This window comes from Canis lupus, chromosome 1, assembly GCF_011100685.1.
Source record: "Canis lupus familiaris isolate Mischka breed German Shepherd chromosome 1, alternate assembly UU_Cfam_GSD_1.0, whole genome shotgun sequence".
In the NCBI taxonomy this organism is placed as follows: Eukaryota; Metazoa; Chordata; class Mammalia; order Carnivora; family Canidae; genus Canis; species Canis lupus.
In genome coordinates this window covers 59,889,806-59,913,426 of record NC_049222.1, presented here as the reverse complement: position 1 = coordinate 59,913,426, position 23,621 = coordinate 59,889,806, and the positions used below count along the sequence as shown (strand labels likewise).

Genomic DNA, 23,621 nt, shown 5'->3' with positions numbered 1-23,621 from the left:
AGACATCACGTGTCAGATTAAAGCAGTTCCCCTCTAGACTTAGATTCCTAAGAGTTTTATTCATAATCATAATTGGTTGTTGAATTTAATCAAATACCTTTATTGCATCTAGTAAGATGATTGTATGATTATTTTCATTATTCTATTTATGTGGGGTTTTTTGTTGGTTATTTTACTGTGAAACCACTTTGTATTCCTGGAATAAATCAAATTTATCATCATGTGTTATCCTTTTATTCACATTACTGGTTCAAATTGTTAGTATTTTTTGTAGAATTTTTTTGCATCTATATTTTTGAGAGAGATTGTCCTCTATTCTGATAATATTGTTGTTCCATTTTGGTTACCAAAGTTATGCTAGCTTCATAAGACAAGTTGGAATGTGTTCCCTCATTCTGTTCTCTGAAAGAGATTTTAAAAACTGATGTTATTTCTTCTTTAAATGTTTCAACACCTTCACTGGCGAAGCCTCTGGATCCAGAGATTTTTCTTCTTTGGGAAGACGTTTATTTACCAATAGATGTAGAACTATTTATATTTTTGTATCTTTTTGTGTAATTTTTGGGAAAGTATGGATTTCAATGGATTTGTCCATTTCATATGTATATCAAACATAGTAATAATATATTATTGTTTTAATGTCTTCTAACTATATTTTAAATATCTATATGAAATGTAGTTATGTCTTCTCTTTCATGCCGACTTCTGGAAATTTGTACTCTTTTTACCTTGATTAATCTTACTTGGGTCTGTTAATTTTATTAGTCTTTCAAAGAACCAAATCCTGATTTTAGTGATTTGCTTTATTTTATTTCACTAATGTCTGGTTTGATTTTTATTATTTTAATCTTTCTGCTTTCTTTGGATTTAATTTCCTTTTTTCTTCTAATTTTTGTGGTGGGTACTTAGATCATTGATTTTCAGCATTTCTTTTATAATAAAGCACATATGGCTATAAATTCACTTCTTAGCACAGGTTTATTTATATCCCACAAGTCTTGAAATGCCATCTTTTCAGTTCAAAATATTTTTTGAATCATTCAATTCAAAATATTTCTAACTGTCATTGTTACATCCTTCTTGACCCATGAGTTATTTCCACACATTTGGGGATTTTGTAAGTTATTTTTTTTATTATTGATTTCAACCTTAATTACAATGTGATCCTACACTATACTCTCAATGATTGCAATTCACTCAAATGTGTTGAGATTTATTTTGTGACACATCGTATGATCAGTTTTGGTAAATGATCCATAGACGCTTGAAAATAGTATGTGTGGTTACATTGTTGAGGGCAGTGTTTCATATATGTCAATTAGTGTCAAAGAAAGAAATGTGATAATAGAAGCGAAGGTTGGAGTGATGTGATTGCTGCAACGTGCCACAGGCAAGGAACGCAGGTGGCTTCTGGAAGCAGCAAAAGGCAAGAAACAGATTCTCTCCCCTAGAGCCTCCAGAAGGAACACAGCCCTGCTGATGCTTTGGTTTTAGCTCCATAAGATCCATTTCAGACTTCTTGCCTCCAAAACTCTAACATAATAGATTTTTGCTATTTTAAACCATGTTTTTGGTAATTTGCTACAGCAGCAATAGCAAACTAATATATCCATGTCTTCTTGCCTTCTTTTATTTTCAGGCTTTGTGCATCCCTATGTCTAAGATACATCTCTTCTAAATAACAGTCTTTCTTTTTTTCTTTTTCATATACATCTGACAATTTCTGTCTTTTTAAAGATTTTTATCTATTAATTGGGCAACTTAGATCCTTTTCATTTATTATAGTTATTGATGCACTTTATAACTAATTTATTACTATCATATACCCATTTGTTTTTTATTTTCCATCTGTTTTTCTTCCCTTTCTCTTATTTTTTTGCTTTTCTTTTTTTTTAATTTTTTTCAAATCTAGTATTTGTTTTACAATTACACTTGTTGTCCTCTGTTAGGGTTTAGGTATACTTTCTTTTATCCCTAGAGATTATAATATGCATTTTGAGTTAAAAGAACCTAACATCAATTAGTACTGTTTTCATTTCCTAGACCATACTGATGATTTTTCCATTTCAATCCAGCTTTTCTAGGCATTCTCATTAGTACTCATCTGCTACAAGCTTTTCTTCCTTGACCAACCTTAGGATTGTGTTTTTACAACTTTTCCTGCTGTGATGATATTGCCACTGGCCCTGTTTCAGTCCTGTGCATAAACCCCACCTGGTGCCTCTCTCTCCTTTTCCTCCAAATAGCCAGTTTTCCTGGATTGGGAGAGGAACAGGCAGCAGAAATGCTGTTCTAAAAGTGATTTAAGGCCACTTTCTGCACACTAGATCTGTTATATTTCCTTGAACTTGAGGTACTCACTCTATCTTGTACACTGTGCTAAGAATGCATTTAATCACACACTAAAAAATTAAGGTATTTGATTCCAATACTCTCTTGGGCACTTGTCCATCTCATTTTCTCTCTTACAGCAGTTAGCCACACTGAGTGAAACATAGACAATAATCACAAATGCATTCACAGCTAACCCTGGGTATCTAATAACCCCCAACCAGCTCCTGACTCTTTAAACCTGGGAAGAAAATTTGGGAGAGATCCCAACTTTCTCTAGAGTAGGATCATGGGCAACCATTCATGTACGGGATACTCAGCAAATAAAAACATGACTTGCAGTGGTCCAGAGTGGGTTGAAGACCATCCATTGCTAATTTTTAATTATATGATTTGGGCAGGTTGCACACACCCTGTAACCTCTGTTTCCCCTCCTATAAAGTAGTGAAAGTAATACTACTTCCCCCTTTTGTTTGCTATGAAGGTTAAACATGATAAAGCAAGCAAAATACCCAATATAGTACCTGGCACATTAGGTATACTCAATAACGGCTAGCAATTTTTATTTTAATTCTAGCTCACTGACATTCTCTACGTGACTCCAAGGGGGGCCCTGAAAGATGCAGAGGAACACTAAATCAGCAGATAGGAGAGTAACCAGTAAACTTCACTTCCTTGGCACTTTGGCCCTGGAAGTCGTTAAGAGATTACAAGGTTAATTTGTGAAATTTTCCTGATTCTGTCCCCTATCTACTGAGGGTCTAAAAACCAGGCAGTGGACTGGGCAAAAATACATCTGCTGCATTAAGATAAAGAAATATATTTGTAAATGTGTGTGTGAGCCATCTTTTGGGGGGTGTGGCCTCTGCAGATGCTTCTCTCTGTCTATAGTCACTTACAAATATTAAGTGCCTCCTATGTCCTGGTCATTGGGCAACACAGCAGGAACTCCAATAAGGAGCCTATGCCAAGGGCCAATGTTCTATCTCCTCTATATATTTATGTCATTTTGCCTCTACTGAATGTCTGTGAAGTATGTACTATTGTTATTCAAATTTTACAGGTTGGGAAACCAAGACACAAAGAGGTTAAGTAATGTCTCTGAAGTTACAACAGATGAATATTCATTATTTAGTCCTTGTCCTCATGGTGCTTACAGTCTACCAGATAGAAACTTTTTTTAGTAGAACATTCGAAAACTCTGTTAAATGTTTAAGTGTAATACTGTCCAAAAGCCGGCAGCCATCCAGGTGATCAGAAACTAAGTTGATATTCGATTTTCATTTAAGCGTATAAATTCACGTAACCCCAGCCTGATGTCTCTAGCATTTCTGGTGTTCCATGATTTGTACACATAAGAAATATTATCTGCTCCCTGTCTTAGTAATTTTAAGGGCCTCTTAGAGGATTGAAATGAAATTGTTAGGTATACTAATGTAACTCTGGTATTTAAAAAAATGTGAGATGTGCTAATTATAAGTAAAAGTAGGTTAACAGATAATTTTGTTGGAAGTGGTATTAAGAAAGCTGGAATATTGTGTATTCAGTCAGCAAGATATCTGAAGGCATAATTAAAGTTTAAGGGTGATTAAGATATACACCACAATATGTGAGAGAATATTTAACTACTATAAAAAAAAAAAACTTAAAATCAAGTGCAATGCCTAGGAACATATGATGGAGAATGCTGCTAACGAATGTGCAATCTTGTTAAGAACATTATTTTATTAAGCATGTGTGTGGCATGATTTCCACATTGAGAATTTGATCATTGTTGATATAATGGGTGGGTCCAAGGAGACTACATCTGTCTTTGGACTTTAAAATGCCAGTACTACATTTTTAAGATGTAATATAAATATTGCTTTGAAGGAGATCATTCTTGAGAAACCACAGTCATGCATGAAGGAAGCGTTGCTAGGAGCCTGGAGCTGGCGAATATGGCTTCCTAGAGTTACAAAAGACCTTGGAGTTTCCTCAGGATTTGGGGGTAGGAGAGAACTTAAATCAATAAGTATTAATAAACAATGATCTGAGCACCTACTCCGTAGGCAAGTATGCTTCGGGCTTAGATGCTTCTTTATAACATTTTAAGCATTGTATTTCCGGTTGTATTCTGTGTTTTCTCTCCTGCCATTGCGTCCCACCACACACACACACACACACACACACACACACACACATGCTCACACACATGCTAAAATATAAGGAAGAGATCTTTTTTGTCATGTACCTACAAGAGATGTCCATGGTCTGTGCTCAATACATAACTAATGGACAAATATATGGAACGGAATGATATAAGACACAGCCTTCACCCTTACAAGGAGGCAGCATGGCAGCAAAGACAAAGAGCACTGAAATGAGAGTGTAGAAACCTGGTTCTCACCTTTGCTTGGCCAAGACCTTATTGGTCAGCCTCAAGCAAAGGACCTCAATTTCCTCAGGTGCAAAGCGGTTGGACTATCTCTAAGATCTCCTTTTTACTTCCAAATTCGGTCATTCTATGTCAGTCCCCAAATACATGAAGAGTGCTCACACTCAGGTATGAGAAAGAGAGCATCTGATCTGGGTTGCTCTGGGAGGTGGCTCTCTAGCAAGATGGATTGGGCACTGCATTAGCTCCCTGTGGCTGCTGTCCCAGGTTAACGTAGGCGTGATGGCTTAAAACCACAGAAGTGTATTCTTTTCCCAGTTCTGGAGATCAGAAATCTGAAATCAAGGTGTCAGCAGGGTCACACTCCCTCCACTGGTTCAAGGGGAGGTTTCGTTCAGCAGATCTCCTACAATTAAGCATCAACTGGACATCTCCTAGTTGTCCTAAAGAAAGTTCATCAAATCCAATTGTATCCATATCTCCAGGAGCACACGGCGTCCCCACCCAACACCTTCCTCCTCCTCTGGCCCATGTGCTCTCAGTCTGCCTCTGGGAGCTGAGGCCCGTCTTTGAGGCCCTCGGCCTCAAAGCTGCTCAGGCAGCTTGCCCAGGAAGATAGTGAGGGAGGAAGGACCAGGAAAATGGGATGTTGCCCTCAGGGGCTGTGGACAGGGGCCAAGGGCTGAAAGGGTGTCTCCACACACCGTGGGGTCTGTTCTGGACAGCAGGCTGACTACAGGGCAACAGCACTTTGGGGCTGGTGTGTGGCCTGCAGAAAATGGAAGAAGTGGGGAAAAAATGCTGGTTTTCCCTTTCCCCTTTTTCTCCCCACAGCTCAACCCCCTTCTCTTCCTAATCTTGTCTCTCCCTTTCCATGCATCTCCTTTATTTCCCTTTGTCTCTCCTTTTGTTTCCTCTCATTTTTTTTTTCTCTTCCCAGTCCAGATAATTTGGGTCTGTGGGGAAAGTTAGTATCAGTGTGATTTGAGGAAGCTAGAAGCTCTCTACACAAAGCAAGGAGATGCACACAACCCTGCTCTTTCACAGCACACGGGCCCAGGAAGGGATATACTGGACATAAAATGCACTATGTCTTTTTTTTTAATAATAAATTTATTTTTTATTGGTGTTCAATTTGCCAACATACAGAATAACCCCCAGAATGCACTATGTCTTTAGGAGGTGAAGGATTTGCCCAGACTGAGGAAAGTGCCTCATTCTTTATCCCTCCTCAGTCCCTGAGAGGAAGGACGTAGGGGTCCCCTAGGAAGACCTGTATATTGACTGTGACGGCAGTGGCCTTATGCGTGTACTCCCTGGGTTGTTTATTTTGTACAGGTATTTCTTTTTTTTTTAAGATTTTATTTATTTATTTGAGAGAGAGAGAGTGGGACAGAGAGAGAGAACGATCGGAGGGAAGGGCAGAGGGAGAAGCAACAAGCTCTCCACTGACCAGGGAGCCTAACATGGGGCTCGATCCCATGACCCTGGGATCATGACCTGAGCCAAAGCAGAAGCTTAACCAACTGAGGCATCCAAGTGCCCCTATAAAGGTATTTCTTACAGAAAAAGACAATATTAGGGTGCTCAGGATCTAGGTTCCCAGGAAAACACTATAACCTCATCCAAAACTAAAATGTCACAGTTCCCTTTACTAGCACGACACCGTGTAGTAAATTTTGGACACACTTATGGAATCCGCTTCATTCATTAATCCTCTCAGCTACTACATGCATATACATAAGAATCATTATTTCTACTCTAGAGATAAGGAAAATGAATCTTGGGGAGGGCAAACGATTGACCCAAGTTAACCAATTGATAAATGTTAGAAATGAGATTTTAACACCAAGTCCATGTTCTTTTCATCACACTATATTTCTCATTTAAAATAATTGACTCTTTGTATCCCTTGCAAATCTAAAAGTAAGAGACTCCATGATCTCTATAAAATCACCATTCTTTCCCTAAATTTCAAACAATATCCTTTCTTTGTCAGATTTCCTTATTAGAGTGGGTTTCAATTTCCCACTCTGTACTCTTGCCAAGGAGATTTTTTTCAGCTCATGCTTGAGAACTTCTCTTTCCACCCTGGTTACTTGTTTTACATAGCAAATGCTCTCTCTAGGTAAATCAAGCACCGTAATAGTATTCTCTCAAGTATACGGGGCTGATAGCGGAAGCATGTGAAGAAGTGAATTAGATCTGGCAGGTTCAGAGAGCTTGAGGAGCGACTACCAGGGATAAAGCAGAGGGAGGAGCCTGGTCTGTATGAGGAATACGTTTGCCAGGTAGGATATGATCAGATTAGGAAGGGCACTGAACGCCATGAAAATAGTTGAAACTCAATGTATCTGACATGTGGAAGCCAATAAAGGCCTTTGGTTCTACTATTTGTAGCAATAGTAAAAGCAGTGTTTCTGGAAGGTTCTCCCTGGCAGCGTGCTGCTGGATAAACTACAGCTAAAATGAGAATTGAACCAGGTGTACCAGCCAAGGATGGGTATAGAAATCCACGCGTGAACTAATGAGAGCTTAGATAGGGGTGACAGAAATGGGAATGGTGTCTCAACACTGGACTGAGTTGCCTTTCTTGTATTTCCTTAGGACACTTGTCTGTTTACATGACTTAGCTGCAATGGCAAAGTGGTCACTTAGGCCTTTAATAATAATGAAAACAACTCTGATATATGACTCTTAAAATTGCCTTCTCGAGGCCTTGCCATCCTTTTTGTTTCGTAGACTGGAGCCATTATTATCTCTTTGACGCTTTCCCAAAATATACATTTAGAAAAAGCTAATATGTGGGAGACAACTCAAGTTTTCATTACAAGTTGATTAACAGGTGCAGCTGTGAGGGGGTAGCTGGCATCAGAAGGCCTGGGTTTTGATCTCCTTCCTACCAATTAGAAGCTGTGTGGCTTTAGGCAAGTCATCTCACCATCTTGAGCTTCAATTTCCTCAGCTGTGAAATGAAGATGGCAATACCTATCTACAGGATTATGATCGCATTCAAATGGGGGAAAAAAGTACATGAAAGTACTTCATACACTTTATAGTGCAGTGTGAGTGCAGAATCGTAGTTTTGTGAGCGATGTTACATAAATCGAGACTGAAGCTCTCCTTCAAAATGAAACTTCATTAAAAATCTCTACAGTTATTTAATGTCTGTGGTATTGGGGTGCACCCAGCAGCAGGAAATGAGAGGAAGTGGCATGTTACCAGAGACAAGTTACAAGGAAAGAATCTGGCATAAGAAACAAGGCAACGATTCTGTTATGGAACCAGTACAATACTGAGCTGCTTGAGCTATTGGACTCAGGTTCTGGAAACTTCCCCTGTCCTGGTAAGGTTGATATGGTTTTAAATTTAAGTGCAGGAAGTTATATTTATACCTATTAAATTTCATCTCATTTCTTCTGGCCCACCGGTCCAGCCTGTCAGTATCTTTTTGAATCTTGACTCTGTCATCCAAGTAATTAGTTGTTGCTCCCAGCTCCGTGTCATCTTCAGATTTGATGAGTGCGCTTTCCATGCTTTGCCACTGGTTTATTATAAGTTCGACTGAACCCTGTGGCACATCCCTAAAATCTTCCTCTAAGGGATAGCCGGCTATCAGCGAGCCCCCATTTCTTCACCTTTGTACAAAAGCATCAAAAAAGGTACTGTCAGATGTCTTGCTAAAGGCTGGAAACACTGAGACTCATAGCTCTGCCCTTGACTTTCCACTCCCCCACCTCACACACTCAACTACCTCTGCCCACATCTCACCTCCCACCTCCTTCCACCTTGAAGTTGCAGCTACATCTTCTGCCAAAGGCCACTCCTACCTCTGCCACGACAAATTCCAGCACTTCCAATCTCCTCTAAGTCTTCTAACACATCATTTTTCTTCTCTCTTTGTTTTCCACCCCCACCCCCCACCCCACCCTGTGTACCACCTCTTCCTTAGCCTAGCACAGTGGCTCTCACAGATTAGCAGGCATCGGAATCTCCTGGAAGTCTTGTTAAATCACAGGTTTCTGGGGTCCAAGAATTTGCATTTCTACGTTCCAGTGGTTCTTACGTGGTGTGGTCCTTGGACCATGCAGCATCAGCACCATCTGTGAACCAGTTAGACATGCACATTCTCAGGCCCCACTCCAGACCTACTGAATCAGAAATTTGGGGGCTAGGACCAAGCAATCTGTTTTAACCAGCCCTCCAAGTGATCCACACACACACTAATGTCTGAGAACCACTGGTCAGCATATGGACTAAAAATAGGGCTTTACAGCTAGGGAAATTTGAGGTTTGACCCTGTTGTGTCTCTTCCTGTGTACTGAGGTCATATAACTAAGCCTCAGTACTTTAATCTAGAAACTAAGGTCACATCCCTAAGCCTCAGTACTTTAATCTAGAAACGGGGAATAATAATACTCACCTCTGTAGATGATAATGCAGATTAAATGAGATAATGTAGGTAAAGAACTCAGCACAATGCCTAAATATCTAATAAACGGAAGCTATATTTAGTTTATCATCATAAAAAAGTTCTTCCCTCTACCCTATGTCCCCCTCTAACCTTTATAGGCAAGCCCATAAGAATCTCCATTGCCTATTGCCATTTTCTCACATCTCATCACTCTGTAGATTGCTGTAATTGGCTTCTGTCCCCACCACTCCACTGAAGTGGCCTTGCTAAGGTCATCAATGATCAAATTCCAAAAGTGATGGGCTCTGCTTGTCTCATTTTTCTAGTCTCTGTATCCTTTCTTCTGGGACATTTCTCTTCAACTCTTTCGTTGCCCCCTTTTGGCTTCCACATACCCCCCTTTCTTGATGTTGCTTTTACCTTCCTGCTGGTTCTATCTTGGTCTCTTTAACTGATCCCTCCCTGCCACTACCTGCCTTTCAAGTGACCTCTACAACTCACCTTCATTTCTTCTTACTCCAGACCACAGCTTTACTTACCACCTACCTACTTCTCCAGACAAGAGCTCTCTGGACCTCCAGACACATCCAAAGGACAACTAGATGTTCCAACTTGAAGACCTCAAATTCAGCACAACCCAAAGACCACACTCATCGTGCTTTCCCAGATATCTTCCTCCTTCTAGGTTCCTTATGTTCCCAGATAGACTGTGAGTTCTTAAGGTCAGAGTTGGGCATCTGATTATCTCTGACCTCCCCTACCTGGCCTCAGAGCCAGGTGAGTGCTTAATAATGTATTCACCTATTGAATGTATGAATCAACAAAATGAATTATGTCATATTGTCAAGTAACTTTCTTTTTTTTTTGTCAAGTAACTTTCATAATAAGAAATTAAATACTCACAAAAGAAAAAGAAAATGAATTATTTCCAAAATCCACACTGTTGCTAGGAGTTACTACTTCTTCTAAATCTTGATTTCAAATTCACCTTTAAATTAGTCTGAAATCCACCTTTTCTACTTATTAATAATTAATAGTATTTACTCATCCCAGACTTTACATACTTCCCTTCATAAATCCTCCAAAACTACCAGTAGTTTCATAATCATACCCGTAAGTACTTCAATTCTGCTAGAATGCACTTTGCCCAGAGACTCAAGCACCTTTAAGGGAGCTAAGTGTTTTCTCAGTATTGCTTCTTTATCTCGGGTTTCTGTTCCTTTTTAACTGTATTTTTTCTACTGTTTTTATTTTGAAGACCATTCTCCTTGTAGAAAAGACAGAAGTCGAAATCAAAGTTTAGTAGGTAGCTAATCCTTTAGCCTTATACCACCCATCCCTACTCTATCAAACCTTTATCCTATCCTGATCATTTAGTTAGGAATATGGTTTGAAACGTCCTTTGCTATTACCTTTAGCATTTTTATCATGATAAGTTTTAGATCTGCTCATTTGATTCTTCCACTTTCAGTCACTATAGGGAATTCATGTTGGGCAGTGATCCCTTCCTTCAGTCTTTTGTGTTCTGGCCAAGGGAAACCAGGGTAGAGATGGAAGGGGGTAGGGAGCCAGCCTGAGAATGGGGCAGTTATCTTCTGTCCTGGGGAGATTCCAGTAACACAGGCAACCCGAGTATCAGAAGGACACAAAAACTGACATCAGATCTCAGTAAGCAGAAAAAGCATGATCTGGGCTGGCCAGGTGTCTCCTGTTGAACCAGGGAGTCAAGTATTTCAACTTCTTATCTGATAACGTGAACCCTTCGAATTTGTTGTTGTTTTAATTTTAGATTTGCCTTATCTTAATTCCAGATTGCTATTTAATCAGCAGTGGTTTGGAACATTTCAGCTTTTAGTTTCTCACTAAGTTAAGTATTTAATGATCTGTAAACAAACACTTGAGAAGATGCTACTTAAAGGGACTCTGGTCCCTCTGTACTTTGTTCAGTGAATGAATTCACTCTTGAAGTTACCTTCAATTTTGAAGGAAGCATTCTGCTACTAATGTCAAAAAGAAAAAAGCCAGCTGGGAACCAAAGGGGTGGAAGGGAAAGAAGCATCACTATGGAAAGTTTATGGGTTTTTTAGCCCCCACCCCAACTGAAGGTACAGTTTTTTTGATGAAGGCTCTCAGGCCATCATAACTGGGAGATGGGGAGGTGTGAAGGAGGCTAAGAAAGGGAAAAAGAAAGCAGGGAGGTGAAAATATAGGACGAGGAGCACACCAGGACTGTGAGTGGCAAGAGAAACTGTGTGAGTGTAGGTTGAAATCCAAGAAATGCAAAAGAAGAAATTACAGGAATGAGAGAGAGAGATTAATTTAAACACCAAGGTAAATTCACAGGCAAAAGGAAACCACAAGGTGGAAGAAACAAAAGAGCAAACAAGAAACATAATGAAGATGAGTAGGAAAGACAACTACTAGCTATTTATTTGCACTCACTTCAGATTCCAAGAATGGGATTGATGTTCTGTGATTCTGATGCTTGGAGCACATTCTTTTGAAATATGCACTCAGACCTCCCTATTTCTTTGGATAACTAAATTTTATCCTTCATAAGGATCATTTCTCACAGAGACTGTCATATTGGTTTTTTTTTCTTTTTGTTTTTGTTTTTTGTTTTTGTTTTTGTTTTTTTTGTTTTGTTTTGTTTGTTTGTTTTTTTTTTGATAGCCACTTGTGCCTCTTGGACTCTTCCAGAGTCTCAGATTTGGGGATTATGCTTTTTGAAAAATCCACCTCTCCCTAGAAGTTAGGGTTCTCTCCTCCTCTGGCTAGTACATGTGTCATAACACAGTCACTTCCACCTCAGCAGTTCATCTTTCTGTATTCATCAGAACTTGGTTCAGAGCAGCAGTTCCCCTTTTCACTTCTAAGAAACGAAACTGTCAGGAGGGCAAGTCAAGTATTCTCAGATGTTGTTCTCCCAATTTATTATCATTGTCTCATTATATTTGAAAATCTGTCATGATGAGGTTTCAGCTACCATCCCCAAAAAAGTTTCCACATAATTCCTTACCTGAGATCATAGAAGTGAAAACAATCCACATCACTTCCAAGCAGCCTCTATGACCACAGAAACCATCACCATGCAGGCAGCTCCACAAGATTTCTTGGCCTCTATGACTTCCAGAACATGAGAAGATAAAAATGGGTAGATTTCTTAGGGCCATCGTCACCAGCATTAAGTCCCAGCTTGAAGCAATAAGGAAAGCAGAAGTCAAAGGGAAGAGCAAAACTGAAGGACCTAAGGTGTGCAAAGATCCCAAATGTCTGGAGGGAAGCGTAAAAAGCATTAAACATGGTGTTGTGCCCAAATGCCAAACGGTTAGAGCCAACGTTTGGGTATGGAGCCAAGAGTTCATTTAAAAAAAAAAAAAAAAAAAAAGACAAGTAGAAAAATACTTGGAGCAAACCTACAGTTTATTTTGATCCTGGCTTTGATTCAACCTGTTGTTTTACAGGTTCATGAGTGCAGCAACTCATCTGTTTAATTTTATTCTTCTGCCCTTGGGGCCTAGGATAGCCCTGGCATATAGTGAATGCTCAAGAAATTCAGACTGAGTCAATCAAACATCAGTGTTTTCAACAATTTGAGTTTGTTTTCTTGTTTAATGGACCAGCAGGGGTGTGCACACAGTGATTAGAAGTGATTTAAAGGGCAAACACCAAAGTGGAGATTATGCCGCTGTGCCAAGTCAAGCCACTTGGCCAGGGTCTATCCTCTGTCCATGTTACATCAATTCATAATTGCACTTTCAACATGCTAAGCAATCCCTACTAATAGAGATGAGAGAATGAACCCGCATTATGTAAAAGTATGCTGATCACACGAAAAACTAAGCATTACTAAGGCTGCATGGGAATGCTAATGTCTTCTATGCCATGGGTAAGGTCAAAAAAAAAAAAGACAACCCCTTTAAAATTATAATAAAATACATTTTGAATTATCTAAAAGCTTCAAACAAACTATTACTCTTTGGAAAGGTCTTCCCTCAGCAAAATTAATCTGAAACCTTAGATAACACAATTAAATATATTTTCACCTTGGTTAAAACTGTCACTAGTGGGAATCTTTAGGAAGACATTAATGGGGTTTTTTTGTTTTGTTTTGTTTGCTTTTTGTACTGCAAAAATGAATGGATTCCATACCTATCTGAACTGTATAATAATTTAACAATTCTCCAATTCCGAGCTAAGATTTCTCTCAGAGCCGTGACCCTGTTCTCATCACTTATGTTGTAGTCTGCCCAATACATTGAAAAGATTTCTGCTTATTATAACCCAGCAAGAAACTTTCACTCAATAATCTTTGTGGCAATAGAATCTCAATAACTAATTCTTTGCAATTTTGAAATGTTGTGAATCTTTGAGCCCCACTTCTGTAAGGACTCTGAGCACTTTCTGTGCTGGTTTGCCTGACTGAACTCCAACCTTCTGTGCCTCTCAGAGGAGCATGATGAGCACCATATAAACCACCAGAAGATGTGGCAAAGGGAGAGCACTCCAGGGAACATCGTTGCTGTGAATGCATGGGCTTTCCCAAGTTCCTCTCCTGATGTTCCCTCCCCTTAAGGATGATAATTTGGTGGCCATTTGCTCGTTTTTGAGAAAGCCAAGCATGAGGTAAGGACATAGAAGGCAAATGGGGAGCAGCAACTTTGTTCAATCTTTCTCCAATTGTCACTGACACACAGAGGCTAGATTGGAGTGGGTGATAATAAAAGATAAATGCAGGATATCGTGCGGAGTGTTCTACTTTATAGAGTGAAAGTAAAGAAGACTTAAGATGGGTCCTAGGTAAATGGGCAAGAAAGCTCCTTTCTCTCAGTCTCTTTCCCTTCAGATACTCACAGAATGCTCACAGATATCCATGGCCATTGACTGAAAAAGGGAGAGAAGAAAAAAAAATTATTTTCTCTACTGACACCCCTTACCTAGCTCTGACCCTGGGCACAATCCTTTGGGGCTGTGGCTGGTTATAGGAGTGGAGCAATTAGTTGGCTGCTGAATGAGGAACATAGAAAAGTAAGCTCTGATGCCAAGCAAACACATAGGTTTCCCATGGAGGCAGGACATCTGAGCAAGGAGGAGCAAGCATCCTTGATATGGTACGATTCTGACCAGGTCCAATGTGTATGGGTTTTCTTGCAATTCTTGGACACCAGCTGGGTGTCCTGCAGTTCAACACAATTCTGACACTATTGAGCTCTCTTCACTTAGGAAACTCCAACAGCTTTAGGAGCTCTGTGCCAGAAATAGGGATAAACACCAAATACATACTTATTATAAATCACATGGGGTCATTCTGGGAAGCAAGGGAAGGTCTAAAACATCAAGGCCAAAGCCAGACAGTAAAATGAGATCTTTAGAAGTTGAAGTCTAAAAGAATGAGAACAGATAAGACCAAGAGGGTGAGTTTAGGAGCCTCGGCCCCCAAATGTCCTGGACACAGTGCTACAGGGACACGGTATGAGAACTTGTATGTATGTTTTCTTAGGCAGAAAGTTGGAAAGGAGAAGTTAAGGGCATCATATTTGCCAGGACACGTTAAGGATTGTATGCCCAATTCTTTACATGTTTATAAAGAGTGTGTGTGTGTGTGTGTGTGTGTGTTGAGAAGGGTGTTTCTATCTGCTCCCTAAAGGATCACCATGGTACCTAACAGTGTCCCCAGTAGCAAGTCATTCACTCAGTAATCACTGAGCCTATGGTAAGGCCCAGCATTGGTCTGGAATCAGTGCTGTTCTTTATATCAATAATCCATGCTCAGAGGATTTATTTTCTTCAGCAAGAAGAGACAAGGCAGCTAAATAAAGGCTTTTTTTCTAGAGAGTTTATGACATTTGAAGAATGATGTAGGTTATTGTTAATGCCATGTAAGCACCCTCTAAAAACACAAAAAAAAATTCTCTGTGGAGACCTGAATTACGCGTGTAAGGAATGCCTCTCGATCTGTTTAACTGATCTCAGTCTTGGGAAAGGGATAATTGTGGAAATAAAACAGGAAACATGACACAAACAAAACCATTTATAACCCATGAAAATGGACAAGCAAGAAGGGTGGTGTGCATGAGGTGTAGGAAGAGTGCATTTGTACCTAATGCTTCCAATGAATTGTTCAAGAACACTTCATCCTTGGAGTAGGATTTCCTCTAATTCTGTCAAGGTTGGTGTCTGCATGGGTTATGTGCCAAGTAATTGTCCGGTCGCAAGTTAACAGTGTCGAGAGGCTATTTTAAAGATGAATGGGAACATAAAACATATTTTGTCCTATTCTCCACTTTGAATATGTCTCTGGAACAAAACTTATGCTTGAAATGAAATGGAGAAATGTGATTTTTCATGAGTTATGTGTTGTTGTTTTTTCATTTCACATGACAGAACAAAAACATTTAGAGGAAGACAGCCCAATGTCATGTAAGTATTTGTATATTTGTTCTTACCATGGCACACAAGGGACGTAGCGACCCCCCCCCCCCTCAACTCAACGCTGGATATTATTTAAGCTCTGCCATCATACTCCAGTGCTTTCCAAGAGCTGAGGATTTTTGCATTTCTTCCCGTAGGAACTGTAAACTCAAAAAGATTCTCCTGCAATAAATTGTATCCATTTTATTTTCTGAAATAGCTACTTTTTAAAAATATATGCTAAGAAAAAGTAAAGGGGAGAGAGAGGGCCCCTATTTGTGAATCGTGCTCTTTGTTTATTCATACTATTTCCAAGACCAGGCAAATTATCATAATCTTCCCAACAGAGATACACAATTCCACCTAAGAATTACTGTTTTCCTAAACCAGTGAAAAAAGCAAAGTTTCCAATAGATGCTGAGATAAATCATGTGTATGTGCTTATATGTGCACCCTAGCAATTCCTTTTGAATTTCAAGGTTATAAATAATTCCCAAGCCCAACTTTGTGTCGGTATTTTAATATGGATTATTTGTACTCCTCTGCTGGTGTCATTTCTTCTGATTTAATCATTATCCCTTATGGGCTGGCACCAGTCCATTCAGCATTCTGACGGGACCAAGCCACCATCCCACCTAAGAATATCAATTATGTTGTGAAAGCATACAATTTGATTCATGCAGAAACCACTGTATATGCATCATGGTGTTTTCATAAAGACTCTCTTATTTACTCTAAACAGTGTTATGACTTTCACTGTACGGCCACATAGTAACTGTTTAACCTTCTTAAGTCTTTTCAAGAAACCTTAAAGGAGAAAAAGGAGAGCTTGGCCTCAAAAATACATTTTCTGTTCTTATAAAAATCGGCTCCTCTCTGAATAGCTGAAATGAGGCAAAGCTTCAAAGCGGCAGCCTAGAGTGCCATAAGTACTGTTCTGTAGAGACGGCTCTCCAACCATGTCTGAGCGGGCAAAAGAAAGGAACTTTCTGCCAGCTGAATGTATGTTTCCCAACGTCTTCCCCTCATGCAGATCTAAGAAGGATGCTGGACTAGAATCCCTAGTCGGTTTCCTACTTCAGGCTTGTTAGCAAGGGATTCCCACAGTAAAATCCGGATGCACACACACACACCCCATCCCACTCCTTTGCTCACTCAGGATTATCAGGACTTAGCCCTAGGCCAGCTCTGCTATCTGTGCTGCCAAGACTTCTAGAGACAAAAGAAGTTCAAATGAGCCGATCATCTGATTGAAAAGGCCTCCCTTTGCCCTTATTAAATGGGATCATGGTGGGCAAGACTCATCCACGCCGATCAAGCCTTTTGATCCTATAGACCAAACCACCTTCATCCTCTCCATACTGTGAACACACCTACCAGGCACCAACACACACAGGCGCACACGCTTATGCACACACATGCAGTGACAACGGGGATGGCTGTCCTTTCTCCCACATGTCCACTTACCATATGACAGGGAGAGCAACAAGGGGAAAAAAAAATACTTCACCTCCCAAAACCAATCCCAGTGCTCTCTGTTTAGTGGAAATGGCACACATTTCTGCATGGGGGATTCTCTGTAGGAGCCAGAAGCTCTGCGCTTCTCCAGACATGCTCATCTAGAAATAATGAGCACAACTGTACAGCGGAGAATACAGATAAACAATCACGGTACAGTTGAAAACTGCTCTGTGCAGCCTGATTATCCACAATGTACCACGCTCTACCAGGATCAGTGTGGCAGAGGGGAGCTGTCTCCCCTGTGCCATTCATCTAGGATCAGCTGTCCCAACTCATGTAGAAAACTTCTCATTAAAACCAGTTGGAAAGACTGATATTCCACCTGAGAAGACTAAGGACGTGCCATTGGTATGCTCACCCCTGGAGGTCTTTAGCACAGTTTGTCCATAACCTGCTTACCATACTCCTCAGGATGAATTTTGAAGTGTGATCAGGTTGTTTTAAACATTTCCCCTCATTTTAATTCTTCAAAATAAATTTAAAAATTTTTGTGACTATTCCTCCAATGTTTCTATAGATATATCTATGCAGGTTTTTTAAAGGATTTTATGTATTTATTTGAGAGAGAGAGAGCAGGGACAGTGGCAGAGAGAGGGGGAAAGAGAGACTCTCAGGGAGACTCTGCTCTGAGCACGGGGCCCGATGCAGGGTTCAATCTTGCAACATTGAGATCATGACCTGAGCCAAGATCAAGAGTCGGATGTTTAACCAACTGAACCACCCACACACTCCATAAGCACTTTTTTTATTAAGATCGAACTGCATAGACTTTTGTTAAACTTTTCACTTAAGCATTTTATTTTTTCATAAAATATTCTTTGGCAAGAATGGTTATAATTAAATACTCTGACACAACTTTTTTTTGACATTTATTAATTTAACATTAAACATTTAGATATAATTTATGGGTGAATTCCTGTGGTATGGATCTGATATAAACATTTAGGTGTAATTTGGGGATGAATTCATCTGTAGTATGGATCTGATAAAGCCTGTGGAAGTCCAGACCCCATTGAATACCAAGAATTATTTTTCTGTTTTATAATCCATGTTTAAGAAATGAATTCTTCTTTTCTCACTGATTGTTTCCAAATCTTGAGAACTTATGTGTTGATCTTTATTAAGTCTAGGCATGATACTCACTGGCTAAGTGTAAAATATTATTATCTCACTTGCAAAAATAAACAATCCTTAACTCTCCACAACTACAACCAACCACATTTGTTCTTAGATACTCCGTATCACCCTAGTGACGATTTAATTCTACCTCTTACACTTAAAGAGCATGAGCAGAGCTGAGAATCTGCAGCATTCCCTCTCTCACCGAAGGACCTGTTACTCTCTAATCGTCTTGTGAAGACATTTGTCAAGACAAAAGTAAAACACAGTATTGGCCACATGAGCCATCATTTTAGCACAAATGAAAGATTGTTGACTGTCTTTGGCCTTTAATTCTGCAGGCCAGAAGCAGTTACAGGTTAAGCTGTACGTCCCCAAGCTGGTAATTCTTATATAAAATCTTCTCTTTAGCACCAGCATGAGACTGTAGATCTATAGGAAGGTCCCTATATGGTCAAATCATAATCCGAATTTTTCTTAAACATGTGCTTGAATAAAATAAAACTTCCTTAAGATGCTTTGAAGCACATTCTTCACTAAAGAGAGAAAAATATCCCTCCTCAGTGCTGAGGACATAGTTTTATTGTCATGAACTAACAGCAACAATAGACAATTAATTGGCTCAGCTGTCTACTGATTGTTAGAAAGAATTGGTTATGACCAATAATTCTGAAGGTAAAAATCATTATTTTTGGCAGCTATTCCCTGGCTCAATTAGTTTATATTTAATAATTCCATCTAACAAATCATTCATGTGGTTACTTAGGACCTTGGCAGTTTCACTGGGAAGCTCTGTTGCTCAGTTTCGCCAAACCAGATGTTTCTTGAACAAACTTAGAACTCTCTATGATTGTGACAGGCAATTGGCAACTCCTACTTTGAAAATGTTCCAGGATATATTATATCCACTGCATTCTATAGTATGCAGCTTTGAGACATTGACCATTCATGTGTTTTTGTTAGTGGTGCAGATACAATGGTGCAGAAAGAGGAACTTTCTATAGAAAATTATATACTCCCCCCATAGACCTTCTTTTGTGCCATTTCAGTGGAGTATTGACCGTTCATTCAGGCATGAGTTTTAGTTAGATTGCAGCAGGAGCATCAACAATGAAACTGGCTGATAATGGAGGAAAATAGGGTCCAGAAAGACTTCTAGAGAACGTGACCCCTGTTATGATCCGGAAGGACAAGTGGGCTGGGGCTGGTTGGGGGAAGGGGAGGAATGGCATTCCAGGCAGGGGGACTACTGTGTGGAAATAGCACTGCAGCGTGGAGCAGCATAATGTACTCAGGAACTTGCTTGTGGCTGAGCAGGAATGAGGGCCAGAGCTGGAGAGGGCACAGGAAATGGGGCAAACGCCTGGTCAGAAGACAAGCCATGAAGGACATTCTGCATTACACTGAAAGTTTGATCTTTATTTGAAGAATAGGAGAGCTCATTCAAGGATTTTCAAAGCAGGCACGTGACATGATATGATTTCCCTTTTAGCATGGTTACTCTGGCAACAGTGTGAAGGAGGGTGGGTAGGACTGGAGGCAGAGAGGGCAGTTTGGAAGCTATTGAAGTAATACCAGTGAGAAAGGGCACGGTAAGCTAGTGACAATGAGACCGAAGAGCAGGACAAGGATGTAAAATGATATTTGGGGAGCAAGGGTAACAGCATAAATTGAAGGTAAAAAAAAAGAAGAGAGAGAGAGAGCGAGAGGGAGAAAGATATTGGAATTAAGAACAGTACTCAGGTTTCTGGCTTGGGAGATTATGCTGGATGTTGAATTTGAAGTGCAGATAGGACATCCAGTCCATCTTCCAGGCATTTGGGTTATCTGAACATAGAGTTAGGGAAAGAGGTCTGGGCTGTGGGTATAGATTTGAAAATCATGAACATCTAAGTGGTAGATAAAGGCCCTTGGGTTGAAGGAGGTCGCCCAGGACAAGTGACAAGGTCATGGATAAAGAGCATTGTCCCTTAGTGTTGTCAGTAACCTTAATGACAGCAATTGCTCTGGAGCAGGGGGCTCAGAACAGTGATTTCAAGGTGAATGGCAGGTAGAGAGGTTGTCAAGCTTTTGGACTTTGGTATAAACAACCAGAGCAGAAGCATGGGAACAAATGGGTTCCTTATCAGGGATTTCAGTCATCATTAAGAAAACTAGGAATCTAGAATGAAGTCAGTAAAATAACTGTTGTTATTCTAGGCTGGACTAAAGATGTGTTATGTCTGTGACAAAGAAATTGTCACATGTACATTGTTATACTCATTTCTGGGCATCATGCCTTAAATTCTAGCTTAATGGGGTTTTAAATTCAAGGATTCGCTCCTCTTTTTCAGCACTGTTGCAAAGGATGAAGACAAGATGTGAGGAATTAAGCCAAAGGAGAAACCAAAGAATTAGACTAATTACTTGTTATAACAAGTATTGGGCTCTCTAGATAAATGGGAGGAAATGGTGATGTCTCCTCCCTCTCATCCACTCTAACCTAAAAACAGCCGTGTTTTACAGAGCATGCCTGACCCGACCTACTCACCTGGAAAGCAGGGAACTTGAAAATTAAAGCAAAATAAAGGCATTTTTTAGCTGCCTCTAGAAGACAAGCTCTGTCCTGCTTCAGTGTGCTCACCGCCTAGAAGCAAGAGTGGGGAAGGAGGAAAAGTGGGTAGAGAAACAACAGAAGTGCTCCCACCCGTTGCCCCCCTACCCTGTTCCTCAGCCCTGCATGGAGAGGAAAGGAGGATTCCTCTCTTCTAGGGAAACATGTGGACAGAAATGAAAAGCTCCTTCCCCCCCAACAGAGGATAACACATTCTGAGGAGATCATGTGGAAAATACAGTATTTAGAGCTCTGCCAGCTGAGATTTTTTGGAGCAAGAGAAATGTACCTGAAATGTGTCAAAATGAATATCCTCCGAAGGAAATAATAGCACATCTTTGCATAGCCCAAGATGGAGCATAGGGCCAACAGATGGCAACTAAAGATGGAGTGACCAACCGTCCTGGTTTGCTCAGGACTGCAGGGTCCTCCAGGACACAATTTTCAGTTCCAACCAAGACATTGCTGGGCAAACAAGAACACTTGGTCACTTGGGATGACAGATTGCGATTCAATGAAGGGAAGACACTTTTAACAGTCAGGACTGTCCAACGGGAGGTAATGAGTTCACTGTTTGGAGATGCTCACTCTCGGCTCAGCATGAGGCTGACACTAACTGAAAGGGAGGTGGGAATTGGTGACTTTCCAAGGCAACCCACCTCTGGAGTCTGGAACTTCATATATGCGGAAGGCCTATGTGAGATGAGGAGCTAAATTCTGTGAGCCACGGAGGAAAAGAGTTTCTTTAATTCCAAACAATGCATTATAGTCTCAGTAGTCATAGCTTTTCTTTCATGGGTTGACCGCTCACAACTTAAAGCCAACACAGAGAACAGTGCTGGTGCCCTTTCCCGGGGCCAGCCTCAGGGCCTCAGTTAAAGGTGAATAGCCAGTGTCGCTCATAGGGGTCACCCTAAAGGAGGGAGAGCATCCCAGTGCCCCTGCCTTTTAAAAATTGTATTGGAATATAAAATTAACAAAGTCATAATTGGTTTGCTTTTAGCATGGATATAATAACCTTTCTCTAAGAGATTTATTTTTTCATGCGTTTCATATATATATGTTTGTGCTAGAAACATATATATATATATATATAACACATATATATAAACATATATATCATACACACACACACACACACACACGTTTTGCTTCTGCTAGAAACTGCAAGTACATTGTAAGTATGATGCTCTCTGAAAAGGATTCGATTTGGGATCCCTGGGTGGCGCAGCGGTTTGGCACCTGCCTTTGGCCCAGGGCGTGATCCCGGAGACCCGGGATCGAATCCCACATCGGGCTCCCGGTGCATAGAGCCTACTTCTCCCTCTCTCTGCCTGTGTCTCTGCCTCTCTCTCTCTGTAACTATCATAAATAAATAAAAATTAAAAAAAAATAAAAAAAAAAAAAGGATTCGATTTTACTTGCCATGGTAGCCTGTGTTGAATTACACAGTGGTTAGGCTGGTGAGAAGGAAGTTAGTTCATAGAAACCTCTCTCTCAGTTCCTTCTTTCTCAAAACTATGTAACAAGGGCCTGCTTTTTTTTTTTTTTTTTTTTACAAGAGGTAGGGGAGGAAACACCAGAAAGGATATGGTCAGTGTCACCACAAACTTGGATTATTTAAATGCACTTGTAACAAGAAAGTCCCAAATCCATGAGTAACAGTTCCTGTATACCTTAAAGCCTGTGGACCTAGGGCAGCAATGACTTACAGCTGCAGGAGCCAAGGCCTCCATTTGGCTCACAGGGACTGGCCTGGTCCACAGTCATCATAGGAGCTTACGATTGGAATGACTACATGTTTCCATTTGCTCAGGACAGCCCTGGGTTGTTCATGTTATCCCAGCATAATTATTTTTTAATATTTTATTTATTTATTCATGTGAGACACACAGAGAGAAGCAGAGACATAGGCAGAGGGAGATCCTGGACTCTAGGATCATGCCCTGAGCCAAAGGTAGACGCTCAACCTCTGAGCCACCCAGGCATCCCTCCAGCATAATTATTAATAGTATTCCGGTTTGAGTGGTAAATTAAAGGAGCCCTGGATATGGCTCCTTTACTGGGGATGGTCAAAGTAGGAGCTGAAATTGGAATAGCCAATAGCACTTGATTGCCTCCTGGGACTTGTGTTTCTAGCACACATCCATGCTGAGTCCAGATCTCAGGGAGATGGTTATACCTGTGGGTATATGGCAATATTTTTATTATCATTAAATCTTGACTCAGAGGAATTTATGACCACTTGAAGAAAACATATAATAAAATTAAAATTCAAAATGTTACTCAGTAATACCTCTGTGGGCTTCATTTTGTTTTTATATTTGTTCAACAATAAGAGAAAAGAGAATAACACTGGCTGGAAGTCGGTGACTTTTTAACTGCGTATTTTTTTGCACTGGTGATGCTTTCCCCTGTTGCATTGGCCCAACCTATCCTTGTAAAACATAAAGGTTGGACTTTCCTTCTAGCTTTCACTATCAGTATGCTTTACCCGGTGACCACAATTGCTACACAGTAGCTACACAAAAAAAGTCGAGTCTGCAAATAACTTTGACAGAGACACTTAGGATTTCAGACGACTAGAGACAAGTTCTGAGACTTATCTAGCTGGTCCCAAACAGGGAAGTTTTTCCAGACGTACAGAGCAAGTGTGGGACTGCAACATTCCAAACTGGCTCGAAGATGCCCACCAATCGCCACCAACACAGCAACCTGTAATTAGTGTTTAGGAAGAAGGAGGTTTTAAAACTGAGGATCTTATTGAAAAAGAAAAATGAGAGACTAGAAATGCGTGGCCAGAGTGGTATGGGTGTGTGGGAAGAGAAGGAGGAGGAGAAAAATGGAAAGCACAG

At 40.3% G+C, this 23,621-nt stretch overlaps 2 long non-coding RNA genes across 2 annotated transcripts in view; one reads left to right on the top strand and one right to left on the bottom strand.

Annotated features, from left to right (window-relative positions):
* Window positions 1-22,602, top strand: part of LOC119870782 — a 28,295-nt gene extending 5,693 nt beyond the window's left edge. The window contains exons 2-4 of the long non-coding RNA XR_005353845.1: window positions 13,573-13,748; window positions 15,507-15,542; window positions 20,507-22,602. This is a non-coding gene — a long non-coding RNA (uncharacterized LOC119870782). The remainder of the gene's footprint in view (window positions 1-13,572; window positions 13,749-15,506; window positions 15,543-20,506) is intronic.
* LOC119870783 lies at window positions 7,833-10,113 on the bottom strand. Its single transcript, XR_005353846.1, has 2 exons — window positions 8,681-10,113; window positions 7,833-8,346 (listed from the first exon to the last, which is right to left on the bottom strand). It is a non-coding gene; the product is annotated as an uncharacterized LOC119870783 (long non-coding RNA).
* Window positions 22,603-23,621: the final 1,019 nt, after the last annotated feature.